At 43.0% G+C, this 12,756-nt stretch overlaps 1 long non-coding RNA gene across 2 annotated transcripts in view; it reads right to left on the bottom strand.

Annotated features, from left to right (window-relative positions):
* Nucleotides 1-1,095: 1,095 nt before the first annotated feature.
* Nucleotides 1,096-12,756, bottom strand: part of LOC149915648 (uncharacterized) — a 220,976-nt gene continuing 209,315 nt past the window's right edge. For both annotated transcript variants that reach the window (XR_016471971.1, XR_016471972.1), the window contains exons 5-6: nt 12,646-12,725; nt 1,096-1,543 (exon numbers count right to left, since the gene is read on the bottom strand). This is a non-coding gene — a long non-coding RNA (uncharacterized LOC149915648). The remainder of the gene's footprint in view (nt 1,544-12,645; nt 12,726-12,756) is intronic.

Below are 12,756 nucleotides of genomic sequence, written 5' to 3'. Positions count from 1 at the left end.
ATCTGGAAGGCACGTAACGGAGCATGGAAATTCCACAGCCTCTTGATCAATCCTTAACCTAATGATGCTGTTTAGTCTGCAGCTGCCACGCCATGCTGCAGCAGTGGGAGTGCACAAATGGTGAAAGAAGTGCACAATTCCTGCATATTTGCAGGGATCCCACTGAAGTTCTGGGACGAATAGCATAAGATAAACTCCAGGGTGTTTCATGTTAAATGGGAAACCAAACAAAGCAACTCTTTGTAATTCAAGTGTGTAACTGATGAAGAGAGAAGAAAGCCCAAGGGCTGACCATCATCTATTATCACTTCATTACACAGTATTTATGTTACATGAGCAATTGGTGGCATCGAACAAGATCCATGGCTTCACTGTACAAAGTGCTGAACAAATGCATGAGACAGTCAGCCCCCCAAAAGCCTCTCAGTGTAACTGTAAGATGGCAAACAACTAAGACCATATGGACAAGTAAAGCAATAGTAGGAAGCAGGAATCAGTGCCACAGTTCAGCATGACATGAGTTTTGATCTGCTTATGAGTTGAATGGATTCAGGCTACAGTTGATAAGCTTATCTTGAAGTAAGACAGAAGTTCGGCTGCTGAAATTCCTACCGTTTCACTGTCATTATACAGCTGAAAGTCAAGAACTGTCAAATTACATGAATAATATCTATCCATATTTAATACAGTGAGCTGTTGACAATTGCCTCTCATCCTTCCCTTCAGTGCATCAGCCCCATGAAACAGTTAGGAATGATCACACTGAATATAGGCAAATCCGTGGCCACGTAACCACGCTCCAGATAAGAAATTCACCATGTCTAAAATGGAGAAAAAGAGCAGATAGCAGCAAACACAAAAAACTAGAGAGATAATTCTTCCTGGACCACAGCAAGGAAAAAATGTTGGAGATTGTGCTGACACCACCACCATTACAAATACTACCAGGCTAAGTATAATGCAGACTAGACTTTTTTCCCCCTCTCCTTTTGGAAACAATCACATTATATCTTCTTATAAGATATGAGAAGGATTGTTATCTCGCGTAATGAAAACCAAATGACAGGCAGATAGACTTAGTAGCTGTTTATAAAGTCTTGTACAGTATTCTCAATGGTATACAGATAAGGAAATCACATAATTGAAATGGCTACAAACAGCATTAAAAAGGCATATGAGAAGAAAATAAGGAGATCAAATGCAGAAGGCAGACAAATTTCAGTTACCGATGGAGGCGTTCTGGGAAGGCAGATCTCATGGGAGCACAGCACAGCACCTCGTGCTGCAGGCAGTGCTGCAGTGCCGCTGCCATCGGCCCTCCAGGGCCCGGGGCTGCTGACCTGCGCCCGGCACCACCCCCAGTTCTGTCTTTTGTTTAAACTTTAACATCCTCAAGGATATCTTGGTTTGAGCATCTTCAGAAAGAGTAGGCAGGAGGCACTGCTGGCTGCTTCTTACTGCTCGCTTCAGGATTTTGAAATGCGAAGTCTTTCCTACCCGTGTATGCTTTTAACTTTCCCAAGCACCTGGGGGACATTTTTAACTGCAGGAAGAACAAGAGCGAATGAGTTTCTGCTTTGAAGCGGATTTAAACTGAACACACATTGCTGATGTGAGTTTTGCTGGAGTTACCAGACCTCACAACCCTCACAAACCTCAGTCAGAGCACCCAAGCTGTGTGCTTCAGCACGGCACTGCAAAGGAGCTGCAGCTCGGGTCAAAGTGTAAGTCCTTACATTGCAATAATCTCCTTTCATCAGAGAGGGAAAAAAGACTTCAGCTGGACAAATGAGCTAAAATCATAAGAATCTTGAGCAAACGTCTCAAGCATTAATCATTTATAGAGAGAGAAGAAGAAAATCATCAAAATAATTGAGCAATTGCAGACAAATACCGCGATGCCTTGTATTGCCAAAACCTCATCATTGGAAACGTATATGTCTGATTTCCAGCTTTATTAATGAAACAAAAAGGCATCTACAATAGATAAATAATACATCATATGGAATTCACACAGTCTATTTATAATAGAGATCAGTGACACCTATCAACTCATATTAAATCACATCACGCATATTTTGCCTACTCTGCACTTTGTCAATCTCTGCTTCCTATTTCACTGCTGCAGCAGCTCCATGTAACAGAAAAGTAATGCAGAGACCAATTGAAAGGTCATTTAAAGAGAGCATGAAAGAATGTTTAAAAGACCAGCAAGGATGAGCCCTATTTCTGTGCCTTAATGGTGACACTGCTGCATCACCTCCACTTCCTACAGACGTTCAATGAGTGAGCTCTGTAGTTACAGCTCTGTAGTTACAGCTCTGTAGTTACAGCTGTACAGTAGCTGTTAGCTTACAGATTGGCAAATGAGAACTGAGGTCCTATCAGGAATCAAGGTCACGTGGTGGGTACAGGGCAGGTTGGGGCCTGGAATGAACGTATCCAGCATCCTTGCTGTAAGCACTGAATTATCTTTCAGCCACCACCTGTGTACCGGTGAAAAAAAGCAGGGATGAAGTGGGCTCTTTGAAAAAGAAAGTTATTTCTGAGTTCTTACAAACAACACAAGTAAAACGTAACTTGGGTATAGAAATACCCTTTGAAAATAGCATAAATAAGTTATTCTATTGAAGAATTATTTACCAGACGAAGAGAGAAATTTATAAGTGAGTTCAGAGATCTGTAAGGAAAAAGTTATTAATTACATCATCAGAAATAGGGTCTAAAGAAGCTGAAAAACAGGGATTTTACATGCAGCTTTTAAAATATAATTAGTGATCTAACATAAATAGACGTCACTGGCTGCAGTAATGTCTGTGACAAATAAATAACAGTCGAACACAATAAAACTCCCCGTAATGTACTCTGCTGTAATATTGATGGCAGCATATGGCAAACATCTGACAGCTGTTAAACAGATGTGGCAATTAGCAAACCTTATGGTCCTGCTGTTAAGATTATTATGCAACACGTTCCCCAGTAAAATGAGATGACTTCCTACTTTCTGTAGCTTTACACATGTGGAGAGCTCGTCTAACGTCCCATTTCGGCAGCACTGTTAGCTGATGTCTCCTAACCCATATTTTTTTAGTTGATGCCTCATAGAAGATTTAGAGAAACCCAGAATTTAAACAAGAACAATATCAATTCAGCCGTGTAGCAGATACTTCAATTATAATAGCTAATGGACAAATTGAGAGATAAAAAGACTTTTCTATCATGTTGAAATTCAATGAACAGTTTTCAATTAGGCGCTGAGTATAAAAGGGAAAAAAGAAAGATACTTTTCCTTGATGTTAACATTGCAGGAAAAGATGAGAGTAACTTTGCTTTTTCATTATACAGAAGAGGTGCATATAATGATGCATATTTAAATTATAAATCAGGTCACTATCTGCCAAATGAAAGCAATATCAATTAGAGCTAAGGTGGATCAGGCTTTAAAACTCCTTATATTTAATGACAAAAGTATGACTGTTACCCTCACCCAGCCAACAAAGGGATAATTTAAGGCAGTAAGAAATCAAAGAGTGATGTCACAAAAATAAGCCCTCGCAGCTTTTTGGATAGTATTATTATAATTAATAGACTTCCAATGACTTTTTTTGCCGGTTATGGGCTTTCACGAAAGCATTTATTGCAGGCATAAAATATAAAAGTCTAAAGAGTGGGTTTGACTAAGGTTGACTTGAGGGTCCTTAGCCTTTCTACTACAGTAATTCCTGTAAAATAATAGTTTCATTTATAGGCTCAATTCATAATGTTGAATTTATGCCCGTTCATCTGATATCAATCATGATAATAGCATGATCTATTGTATGTCACTTGTGCTAATGCAAATTAAATATCATTACTTTACAAAAAAGCCCTATGTTAAAATAACACTGAGGGTGTATCTTTAACACACACACAAAAAAGGATGAATTAACATTTTTGAGTCAGTCTATATGCAGATAATAAATATAAAACCAGATGTTTATTACAGATAAAATTACAAACAAGCTGAAGAAGCTAAGCAAAATATAACATAGATTCAGGCTCGAGTAGCAAGACTGACACTGATATTTTCCCCTTCCCGTTGCAGTTCAGGTGGAGGAGCAGTGCATTATCTTTCCTTTCAGCCACTGTGGATTTCAGCCTCTGTCTCTGCCACACAAACGTCAGGAGCCCAACCACAGACCTGCAGGCACAGCCCCTGGAGGAGCCGTGTCTCTGTGGGCGATACGTGTGACTCCTCTGCTGCTGTGTGCCAACTGCTTCCCACCTGCTGGCACCAACAGGAATTTCTTGGGATGCTCAGCTGGGCAGCGGGTTGTGAGGTTGAGGTGCACCCAAAGGGTTTGGAAACTTCATCTTTTTTTTTCCCCTTTTGGTTGTCTTTAAGCTTGAGTGCCACTCATGCCTGTTTACGTGGCTCCTTAAGGAAGGGCAGGATCCCCTGGCTGCTTCATTTCCTGCAGAATTCAAGGGAATTTTCCACTTAATATTTGGGAAAGCCTGGAATATTGGTGAGAGCTGTCATGCTAAAAAGGGATGGCGCAGCGTTAGGAAGGATCACACTTGGCTCAGAAAGCTGGGCACTGTTTGCACAGTTCTGAACACCTGGTGGGAACTGTTTGTGTTTCCTTCTTCAAATGCAGAGGGCGAGGTCACTTTGCTGGGACGCGTTGGTGAATTGCTCTGGCTCTGTCAGTTCTGCAGATCAGATGACATTTCTCAGCCAGAAATCAGACACGGGGACTTTCTTTTGAAAGGTATTTACAATGAGAAAATGCTGCTCATTGGATTACAGTTGGAGGTACCTCCCTTATCGTGGTGCCTGAGCACTTGGCAATTGCACTGCACCCACCTGTATACCGACAGCTATTAAGGCATCAGAAAATGGCACTGCTTTTATTTACTGGCGTAGAAATGAAGTGCAGAGGGGCCGACGTCACACAGAGAGCAACAGAGAAGGCGACCCTCCCCAGCCCCCAGCAGACGTAGCATTCCTCCTCCTGCACCTCCGGGCACTGCTTTTCCCACTGACCAAGCCCTGCGTACCCGACTGCATTCCTCAGACGTGCACAGAACAAACTCAGAAGGCGAAGCCCTGCGAGAGGCCCTGCACACCTCCTTGCACAGCAGGCTGTTCTCAGGAGGTGCAGTCATCATTCACATCTTCCCCTTCCAAATGGCGCTGCTCGTTTCCAAAGCAGAACTGACACTCCTCACCACTCATTGCTGCAGATGTTAGAGATATTCTTTAATGCTGGAAGGAAACACAAACCTCCTAATGGAGATCTTGGCAGCCAAGCAAAAGGAAAATACATTGTTTTAAAATATTTTTATAGGTTTTTGAGCATATACATGCTCTGACAGCGATTTGGGAGTTTAAGAAGTCTATTATTAAATTTCTTTTAAAATCTCTGTTTACAAATTCTCATATGCTTCTTTGGTTGCCTTCTTTGTGTATGAAAATGCTGGGCTTTCCAGTGCATGTGCTCATGCTTTCACCTGCTTTCATAAACATTTTGAGAATGTTATCCAACGTTCAAAGCGCCGTGCTTGTGCTGAGCACAACTCTTTGCCACAAGACAAAGCCAAGTGTTTAACAGCTTTCAAGAAGGTTTTAGATGTTCATTTACATTTATATAAGAGTGGTTTTAAGTCTGCAGGTCCAGGACATAGCAATTTGTCAAATGATAAGGCAATCAGCAAATGATACACACGAAGTCTTGCACACAGTCTACGTATCTGTTTAACTTCAAACAAGTGAGTGAAGCTCCGCTCAAATTCTGAAAGTTTAAACATGGGGAAATGTCTGCCATGTTGGGAACATGGCTGTGAAGAAAGCTGGATGCCAGTTTCTGCCCAGAGCAAGAACTGCACAATAGATAGGGGTGGAATGAACTTCTTACAAGTCTTCCTTGCAGATCTCCCCATCACCAAGTGCTGCTGGGTGTTGGGTACAAAGCTGGAGCTGCTCATCTGACTCCAGACGGGAACCCAGCTGCAGTAACACACCAGCATGGTGCCTCAGAAAGGCAGGTTCTGAGGTAGCTGCACTTTGCAGAGTAGGCTGACATTCTGAATCAAACCCTTCTATATGTCGCTTGTATTTTCCATGAATTATTCAATCTGCAAATAATTTATTAGGTGAATTTAACCCCCTTTTTCTGTTCTTCATAGATTGCCCTTGAGCACTTTTTAATTTTCTCTTTGAAATTATTCACTGAGTACTTTCTGTGAATAATTTTTAGGACCAAATTCTCCACAGCATTAAACTGTTCCAATCTGGCTGCAGCTGCATGTGAGGTGCCTCTGGGCTTTCATGCAGACGGGGTGAGACTGGGGTTTTGCCTGCTATTCCTATGCCTCAACAAAGAGCGAGGAGATATGGCAGAGCTTCCTGGGACCTAATTCCCACAGTAGAGGACTCTTTAGTAACAGCAAAACCCAGCATCAGAGGCAGACGTGGACTTGAATGTTGTGAACCAGTAAGTGGTTGGTGGAGTGCCTTCTGTTCACTCTAAGGGGAACATTGCCCCGAGTCTGCATACAACACTGAGGGCATCTGCCCTGAGATGCAGGCAGAAGGCATCCTTTGCAATGACAGCCTTGCAATGCTGCGTGGCTGCAAATAAAAATCAGGGCTGATGTTACTGGAAATGCCAAGAAGCACCGTGAGAGCTGTCTGACTGCTCATTTCCCCACTGGAGAAGGGGATGGGGAACACATCTTTAAGAAGTCAATAGAAAACTCAGTTAACAGCAAATGAGTAACTGCCCAAAACTCTTTGGGAGGTCACAGATACAGATTTCCTCAGGTTTCAGACTTGGCTGGTGGAAGCAGCGAGTGCACCCACAGCTAATTCCATTCATTGGGAAATCAGAAGAGAAAGGAGATGGAATGGAAAAGAGCAGCATCAAAAGTGCCAGCACCAGGAAGAGATAAAACCAAATCAGTATTCAAATTACATGCGTGTCTCAATTTTGCTTTGTTATTGTGTCACTATTTTGAAAAGCCCAAATTATGCTCATAAAAACTTAAGCTATCCATACATATGTATGAAAGTATTCAGCTCCAGCGGGGTTGAGACAGACAAATCTGGTAGTAGGTTTCTTTTCAGGTTGCGAGAAGCAAATAATAATCAAGTGTAGTTGAGCTGTGTGAGATATTGAGTCCCGGAACCACCTCCTCTGTCTCATTCCACCCCGAGAGGCAGGGAGGAGCACGAAGGATTTCTGTGTCCCTTTGGGAAGTCAGTCCAGTTCCCAGAGAGGGTTGCAACAAATTATCATGGAAGTCAACGCATGGAATGAGGTCTGTGTTAACATCCTGCTGCAGTAACCCAGGCTTTAGGCAGTGACACAGTACCAGGAGGGAGCGGAGCAGGAGGGTCACGTAGGGAGGATTTTACAAAGGACAAATCACATCGGTTCTGTTGTAACATTTACCCCATGTATTTGCCACCAGAAGGCTTCTCCAGAGAACGCTGCTTTATTGTCTGCTCAGTTGTCAAATAGTTTTTGTTCACCTCTCCTCACTGTGGTTGTACTACAGAGTGTAAACCCAAACGATTCCTCTTGGTGCACAAATAAAACCTGTTCTCACAACATAACTGTGCATCCCCTCTACATCTCTCACAAAGATCGCTTCTGGTATCTTGGAGCGCAGAATTTACTTTCGCTTCATTATCTTCAGGATTTTCCTCTTTTCCCCCATTCAGCTCCTGCTCGGTGGGTAACATTTTTATATATTGTTGCTTCATTTTTGTATGCCAGCATCCAGGACGCCGAGGCACAGATCAGGATGCTGCTGAGCTTTACGAACACAGATCACACAGACAGCGCCTGCCCTGGAGAGCTGTATTTAAGAAGGGATTTTATACAAATGGGATTAAAGTTTACCAGGCGGCCCATCTGTACAGCCACGGCGATTCCATCTCAGCAGTGCTCTGAGAAGTACAAACAGTGCCGAAATCCCCCACGGTGGCTGAGGACGCCGATAAGAAGGGACATGTTTGCAATGCTCCTCATAGTGCCTCTTCTGAGCGTGAAGCAGTTGGAAGAAACAAGAGCGACATTCAGCACTTGCATGGCTCTTCACAACTTCCAAGGACTGCAAAACATCGACTGATGAATCCCCACTGCCCCGCAGTGAGGACAGCAGCTCATCCCCACCACGCTCATCTTCCTGATGAGGCAACCTGTCCCCTGCAGCGCATCACCCACCTCCTCCACAATGGGATGGATCTCACCCTGAAGGAAGGTGCATTTCCCACCCTCCCCAACCCTCATCTTTTTCGTCCCTTTTTTAAAATTCAGATATTTGCCTTAAATGGAAAAACATTTATTTGCATGGGAACAAATTATAAATGGACTTAATCTACGGGCTAAGATGTATGTGTTTAAGGCACTCATGTTGGATAAGAAAAAAACATGGCAGCATATGCTACAGAAAATAAAACGTAAGAAACAAGAGCAGACTGAGAGAACTGGAAACAATGTCAGTGGTATGCATGCACCAAAAGGTAGAAAACTGATGATATGTGCGACTGAAAGGAAAGCAGCGGTGGTCAGGGCAGAGAAGGGCAGTCAGCCATGAAGGTAACACTACAAGGACCCATGCTTGAGATTTTCAAATCTCGGTGAAGGAGTCTACAGTTCCAGATGAAATTAGTTGAATCTCATGTGACTCAGCTCAGAACTCATACGGGGGAGATTCCACGCAGAACAACATGACATGGAGCATTCACAATGGTAGCGTCGTGACAGATGCTGAGGGCAACTGGTAGCAGATAGAAAGCTACACTGAGATGTCCTTGCTGCTTACTCTTCCCATTCAAACTGGCCAGATGAATTAACTAGTAATGGGGCTTTGAGTCTGCCTGCTTTATCCTTTAACAGAAGAAGAAAAAAATAAATATGAAGATGACTGAGAATCCTGGCTGCTGGTTGGAAGGCACCTGGCTCGAGAGCTTTGATTCCAGTCCATACCTTTCAAAGGAAACCAGCAGCAATGTCCAAAACCAGTCACAAGGTTATTAAAGGCGTACAGTCAACTGCTTTCCCAAACTTCTGGAGTGAATTGCCTCAGGTCACAGCCCATGGTTCTGATTACAGACTTAGAAATACTCAGTAATAACAACCACACTAAAGATGGGTAATGTACCTACACCCTTTCCTTCAGGAAAGCTGTATGCCACTCAATGATTGCAAAGTAGCCCCAATTTTAAGCGCCTCTGCCTCCATCTTCAGCATATTTCTCAGGAAGATTAGAATATTCTCCCCTGTTCTGTGATGAATTAACTTTGTTTGGTCATATTTTTTGAGGGGGGAAGGGGGAATTACCATGTCACTGTATGCACAAGAGATCAAATGCATGATTAAAAATATTTATAATACTGATGTGGAAAAGAATGATATGTTAAACAGATAAGCATATAATAATGCATGTCTTACCCATAAAGTTTAATTTATCCCTTGGGCAGGGCATAAACTTTGCTCAAGAACAACATGTTTTCCATCTATAGATTGCAGAGCTAAACTGCTTAATTTTACAGCAAATTGATCACTGCTGTAATATTTCAGGAGCAAAATGATCCTCAACAGTCAGTTCGGTTTCAAAAGCCAAAATTTATAGTTCTGCTTCTGATTTAGTGATAAGGTTTTTTAACATATTGGGCATTTCATCACTTTCTATCGGGAGTCAGCGTTGAACCAACAAAGAAATATTTTTTGGAATCAACAACAACAACAATAATAAAAAAAAAGGAACATAAATAATACGCCTCCCACTGACAGAAGGGCTTAATATTCCCTTCAGACGGGTGGGAAATTACTCAGATTCCCGTCCTTGTAAACATGTGTCCTGGCCTCTATGGGAGACGTGCTGTGCCGCCCTATGGGGCGAACGGCGCAGATCCGAGAGCAGAACCGCCTTCTGAGCGCTCAGGAAAAGATTCCATTTCTTTTCCCACGTGGCTGAACTTCATTTCACCCAATGCAAATAAAATTTAGTACATCTAAAGTTATTTGACACTTTTGATATGTTTAAAATAAATGTGGAGAGATTTAATGATGTGAAAGTTCATGACTCAGTAAAGATTGCTCCCTAGCTGGGGTCTTAGGATAGACACCTATAAAATCAAATTATTATAATCACAGGAGTCATGAGAAAAAAGTAGGCCCTGCTGAGCTCTATTCACCGAGTTTTTGCATTCATTATACTCCTCCTAGTTATGAAACAAAGGGACGAGGTAGGCTGAAATCTCAAAAGGTTTTATCAAGTCATTCTTTGCAGCAGCATTTTGTGATTACTACGGTGAATTTTTAGAACGCCGATTCATGTGCCAAGAGAGGAGAAAAAGACACGACTCCTCAGCTGCCTCCACCAACAGCAAATGCTCCGTTCTAACAGTAACTCCCCAGATTATGGGCACTGGCAAAATAAAAGCAAGTGCACGGGTTGTCTTTATGGGAGAGCGTTATGCTCTTCAACAAATGGCCCAACTTAAGGACAATTATAGGCAACACGAAGGTCAGATTTTAAGAGGCTAATTCGCACTGACTTGATGCTGTCTGTGATTTAGGAGACAAACAGCTTACCAAACTCCTTCACACACACACACACTCCCCATCCGTTGCAGTACCCCATCAGCAGGGCCGTGTGATTATCTTTCAGTCAGCAGCACACATTTACACACAGGAGAACATGTATATGGCTGTTTTATAATCAAGAAGGTTATTTCCCAAAGCTGCTATTGCCTTTATGCATATATCTGCACACTGACCTGGGACACGCTGAAGCACACGCAGTAATTAGGTCATTTACTTGGCCATGATATTCCTTTTGAGGCTTAAAGGGTAAAACGTCTCTGCACACGGAGCGGGGTGTGATGGTCTATTTTTCATGTTTGTGCTTTACAGTGAAGGAAAAAATGGAAAGGGAAGGATCAAATGCCAACATTTTTGCGAGGAAAACAATAATTATGGGTGCCTATTTCACCTGCAGTTATTTACAAGCAGAGTTTAGATCGGGGAGATGTCTAAATCCCTGATGGAAGCTCGCCGTCAGCAGTGCAGACACGCTGTCTGGCCGCAGCCTGCTGGGCTCAGTGGGATTATGCTGGGAAGGAGCAGCCAAGCACTCTGGCTCCCTTTAAAAACCGAGGTGAAAGGTTTCAGCTACGGGCTCAGCTGATTGAAGTGCACATGTTCTTCTTCAGCCAGCTACACCCATTATCTGACCGAGCAGGTAAACCCTCCCGTGTTCCCGCTGGTAGGCACTTACACGTACAACAGGTCATGTCCTCAGCTTTAGAGGAGTGGAGAAGCAGTGATTGATGTCAACCAATATTTCAGACTCACTTTCTAAGGCTCAAAATTCAGCTTTGGAAATATATACAAGGCTTCTAATGGGAGAATGCACTAGAGATTGCCAATCTTCTTTTAATTAGAGTTAAACATGGGAAATCCTCTACCAGTCAGCTGCAAAGAGCCATCTGTGGACAACTTAGTGGCTTTGTTTTGCTTTGCAACATCTTTCTTGGGTGGTGCTCACATCAGATTCCTCCTCCAGGTGTTTGTGTGGCAGCTGTGCTCCAGCCCCCCGTCCTGGAGCTGGTGCCAGAGGAAACCCCAACAGACAGCTCCAGCCCTCAGCATGTGCAGGTGGGACTGCATCCCCACGGCCTCCATGCTCTCAGAAGGGCCCGCTCACAAGTGGCCTTACAAGAAACACGACTGTCACTGTGCTTGCCAATGAATTTATTGTCTTGCCAATGAATGCCCCGTGCTTGCATTCATAACAACTGTGTGCACCCAACTCTCAAGGTGAAAATCAGGTGGAACCACTCCCTATCAATCCTAAAGGATGGAATATGAAAGGCACAGCAAGTTCGGGCATTCAGGAGGATGGGTTCAGGTTTGCTGTTGGCTCAGGAATCCTAACCAAACACTGCAGTGAACCAGATCACAGTTTTCAAAGTTCAGCTTCAAACCTACCTTCATATCAGAGGATTTTCCTCTCTCTGCTGTAGCAGCACTAAATGCAGAGTTAGCTCTCCTTTACCTGCTTCCTTTTTTTTTTTTTTTTTGGTGCATTTCTGGGGCCCTGCAGTTCCCTCCTGCTGTATTTCAGCCTGTGTGCTCTCTTTGCATGAAATGCTCTCTGTCTATCTCTCTATTATTATTCCCTCTAAACTTTCTTTGTTACCTGCTCCATCTCCTATTATTTCTACTGTGTCATCAAAATCTGACTCCGTACAGTCTGCCAATTAGCCTTTGTCTGTCAGCACATTCATCAGCATCCTGAAGAGTGATGGTGAATGGCAGAGCATGGCAGTGCTATTTGATATGCAGCCGTATGTCCTTGCACACAGATGTACCACTGCTGATGAAGAGGGAAGATGTGGCTTAGATTTCCCAGAGACAAAACTTTTGGGAAGAAGCAGACACAATTAGTGACAAATGAAATCGAGTAAATTACAAAAGCAGCACTGGCAATGCTACAGAATTAACAGCAAAGTGCACAGAACTTCTTTGCATTTGAAATTGCCTGTTATGAATGTGGACCTCCTATGTGTGCAAGCGATAAAAGTCTGACACGGATATTTCCAGGAGACAAAGAGAATTAACAGCAGAATCTGATATTACATACCTGTGAGCGGGCAGTGCAAACACAGCTGCTTCTGTTCCTGTTACAGTGTGACTTCGGTGCATGACGCACCCTGCATTCTTCTGCGGAAATACATAAGTATGCATTATTCAA

The sequence above is a fragment of the Phasianus colchicus genome, chromosome 17, assembly GCF_987193195.1.
Source record: "Phasianus colchicus chromosome 17, bPhaCol1.hap1.1, whole genome shotgun sequence".
In the NCBI taxonomy this organism is placed as follows: Eukaryota; Metazoa; Chordata; class Aves; order Galliformes; family Phasianidae; genus Phasianus; species Phasianus colchicus.
Note: the sequence above shows the minus strand (reverse complement) of the source record. Positions and strands in the feature narration are given on the sequence as shown.